This window comes from Schistocerca nitens, chromosome 6 (assembly GCF_023898315.1).
Source record: "Schistocerca nitens isolate TAMUIC-IGC-003100 chromosome 6, iqSchNite1.1, whole genome shotgun sequence".
NCBI classification, from domain to species: Eukaryota; Metazoa; Arthropoda; class Insecta; order Orthoptera; family Acrididae; genus Schistocerca; species Schistocerca nitens.
The window spans coordinates 425,443,148-425,447,673 of NC_064619.1; positions in this window are offsets into that span (position 1 = coordinate 425,443,148).

Sequence of the window (4,526 nt, forward strand, 5' to 3'; positions counted from 1 at the left end):
AACCGAACTAAAAGAAAAGACCACACCACGGCAATAACCTTCAGCAAATATCCACTTGCCGGAATTCAAACTTACTTCCATAAAACTCAAACCAAGATTTTTTTAATAATTGGCTATGATAGATTATAAACAGACAATTAAACACCGGTGAGCAAGACAGTAAAGACAACAGCACTCAGAAGCCTCCACGGGGTCGGTGTGCCCTGGTTCACTTAGGTGAGACAGGTGGTGAGCCCAACTACACCTGATCCGTTGGAACCCAACCAAGGACAGCCATGGACCGACCGACAAACGACTTGCTTGCTACTAATCGGTACATGAGAATTCAAACACAAAATGTTATAGGCGTGATAATCCACAATCAAATATGTATAAGTGTTAAGCTGTCAAAATTACACACTATGTTGGACAGCGACAACAGGTGATGAAAGGACACTGCCTGAAATTACGTTAGTGGCCAGGGGTGGTAACCGGAACACCAAAGGCCACAAGGAAGAACATTCCGCTGGTGCACTTGAATTGTAGTCAACCAATATAGTTAATTCCACCACATGGCGGCTAAACTTCTGGAATACAAACACTCGGTGTTGCTCACAGGAAAACCGCACACGCTCCGAGGCTGCGCAGGGACCGCCAGCGGACCAAGCCGACTACACCGCGCGGAGATAACTTCCCTGGTCCGCAGCAACCGACCGACTGCTTGCTGGTCCGTCCGCGACAGCTGCTCCGTCGCGACTGCACTGCTGGTGCGTCTCTCACTCCCTTCCAGACACACGACGGCGGAAATACTGGCTCGGACCCAACCATGCAGAGGTACACAGCTCGTGTTGTCTGTAGTTCAACCATACGTAGATCGTCAATACCGCGGTTCGATCGCGTCCACATTGTTACTTTGTGCCAGAAAGGGTTCTCGACAAGGGAAGTGGCCATGCGTTTCGGAGTGAAACGAAGCGAATTTGTTTCGAAATGGAGGAGATACAGAGACAAGAACTGTCGATGACATGCCTGGCTCAGGCCGCCCAACAGCTACTACTGCAGTGGATGACCGCTACCTTCAGATTATGGCTCCGTGGAACCCTGATAGCAACCCCACCATGTTGAATAACGCTTTTCGTACAGCCACAGGACATCGTGTTACGACTCAAACTGTGCGCAGTAGGCTTCATGATGCGCAAGATGCGCAACTTCACTACCGACGTCCATGGCGACGTCCATCTTTGCAACCGCGATACCATGTAGTGCGGTACAGATGGGCCAAGAACATGCCGGGTGGAATGCTCAGCATTTGCATCACGTTCTCTTTACCAAATAGTGTCGCATATGTCTTCAACCAGGGACGTATTTGGAGGCAACCTGGTCAGGCTGAACGACCTATACACACTGTCCAGCAAGTGCAGGTAAGTGAAGGTTCCCTGCTGTTTTGGGGTGGCATTGTGTGGGGCCGACCTACGCTGCTGGTGGTCATGGAAAGCGCCGCAATGGCTGTATGAGACGTCAATGTCATCCTCCAACCGATAGTGCAACAAAATCGGCAATGTATGGCGAGGCATTCGTCCTCATGGACTACAATTCGCGCCCCCATCGTGCACATCTTGTGAATGACTTCCTTCAGGATAACGACATAGCTCGACTAGAGTGACCAGCATGTTCTCCAGACATGAACCCTATCGAACATGCCTGGAATAGATTGAACAGGATTGTTTATGGACGTCGTGACCCACCAATCACTCTGAGGGATCTACGCCGAATCGCCGTTGAGGAGTGGGACAATCTGGACCAACACTGCCTTGACGAACGTGTGGATAGTATGCCACAACGAATACTGGCGTACATCAATGCAAGGGGACCTGGTACTGGGTATTAGAGGTACTGGTGTGTACAGCAATCTGGACCACCACCACTGAAGGTGGTACAACATGCAATGTGTGTTTTCCATGAGCAGTAAAAAGGGCGGAAATTATATTTATGTTGATCTATTCCAATTTTCTGTACAGGTTCCGTAACTCACGGAACCGAGGTGATGCCAAACCTTTTTGATGTATGTATTATACCACCCTGAAATGCATTAGCCTAGTTATTCCTAATCTAATACAATATGTAACACACATCAAAGATATTGCACTCAAAATCCCAGCCCTCTTACATATATGGTGCTTGCTGCTATGTGCCAAAAATATTACACTTGCAGTTAACATAACAATGTACATGCATTTTCAATTATAATTCAATGTATGGCAAAAATTATATGTCATTAGCAGCCAGAACTACTCGTATGTAACAAATCATACCTTATCCAGACATAAAAGAAAATAAGAAATTAGACGGTGGTACATGTTCGTAAGGTCACGCTGTCATTTAAAGTTCTAGTGAAGTTCCAAGGTATGGTTTACGTAAATAGACTAGCCATGAACCCCATACCACATGACTGGCGCAGCACAAACCACCACAATGCATTTATCTGTTGCACACATGTAAGACATTTGTAACTACTCATTATGTATCTACTAAACATCTTTACTGTAATCCTTATCCACAGTCATGTGTGTGTACTGGGCGCAAACCCTGTACCACACCTTGGAACGTCAGGTTCACAGCATACCAGTGAGGAGTAGATATCACTTTTTACAAAACAGTACATTCCACTACTGCATTATCTAAACCACACACTTCATTAGTTATAATACATTTTATTTAAATTTAAAAAGTCTGATATTCTTAAATTCTGTCTGCACATTGAGCATTTTGTCAGGCTCTTTGACCTTCGCCCTATATGCTTACAAATCTTCAAGGGTATCTAATTAGACTCTTTTTTGCCTTGTGTAAAATTCTCATCCTATTCTCTATCGTACCCAGAGCATACCCCTCAGTTTTTACACGCTGTGTGTAACCCATTCTGTTCGATGGGCTGATGTGCTCTTTATATCGTATCTCGTAACTTCTACCCGTCTGCCCTATGTGGTAATTATCACAGGTACCACGCTGTAATTTGTAGACACCTATATTTTCCAATTAATTGTATATTTTTCCCTCGGATGTTTTAGCCCATTATTTCATAGAACCGACGTACTATTTGCGATTTTACATCTCTTTGGGAAAGCGGAAGCCAATTTGTAGGTGACCTCCCTGCGATAGTGTACAGTAATATACTTAATCTCTTTATTAAGAACGCGCTTCATTTGTCTATGCTTACGATACAGAGCCATTAAATTTCAGCTCTGTATTAGTTGGTAAAAGTTATCTGCTAGAGTGTCCTGAGTTCAGTGCCTATATCCGTCTCACCCGGTGGCAGTCTGCAAAAGCGTGTCAACGTTGCGTTAAAGAATGGTATCTTAAGGCGTCTAGGATGGTTAGAGCTATTACGGCTAGTCGTGTTGGTACGAGTCGGTTTCCCGTAATTTGCAAACCCTAAGTAGTCCTCTTTTCTGGATACCATAAGGTCTAGGAAGTAAATTTCCGCTTTCTACTTCTTGTTCCAGCGTGTATGTGACGTTCCTACGAAGCGAATTAGATACCGCCATCAAATTATACAGTGTTTCTAGTATGCCCTTTACGATGATGAATGTCACATCAACGTACCGTCTATAAAAGGCGACCTTGTAACATAATTGTGGATTTTCTCTGAAAACCATCGTTTCCAATAAGTTTTTTTTTTTTAATGTCCGCAGTGAGACTTGATAAATAGTTACCCAACGCTACGCCATTACTTTGCAGATACACATTCCTATCAAACCCAAAAAATTATAGTCTAAACGAAATTTTAGCAAAACATTAAAATCGTTTACTTCCCCATAGTCCTCCTCCCGTGGTGGACCAGATTATACAAACGTCCTCGAACCGAAGGTTTTCAGAGAGAATAAAGAATAGTGGAACAGAGTCGTCTCTTATGGACAATATGTTGATGATACATTCATCATCATAAACGGCACAGTGGAAACACTTTATAATTCGAAAACTGTACTTTATAATTTCGAAAACAGTATTTAATTCGCATCATGGGAACAGACTGGCACATTAAATAAAAAGGAAAATTTATTTCCTAGACCATATGCTGTCAAGTAAAGAGAAATTTTTAGGGTTTACGATTTACTGGAAACTCACTCAAACCGACACAATTATCCGTAACAGCCCTATCCATCGTAGACGCCATAAGGTGGCATTCCTAACGCAATATTGCTATGTGTATGGAAACTGCCATTTGTTGAGACGGAGTTAGGGGTCGAACTCAGGACTATTGAGCAAATAGCTGTTGCTAACGGTTACAGAGTTGAAACTGTAAACCAACTGTACCATGATCATAAACAAAAGAAGCGTGTTCTTCCTAAAGAGAGAGAGTATATTACTGTAAACTATGGCGTGGAGATCAACAACAAATTGGTGCTGCATTCCCAAAGAAATACAAAATTGGATACAGGACGCAGGGTCTATTAAAGAACAGACTAAGACAGTCGCTGGTAAACCAGCCGAGAGAAAAAAATACAATAAATTCGAAAATGCAACTGTCTACAAATTACACTGTGGTACCTATG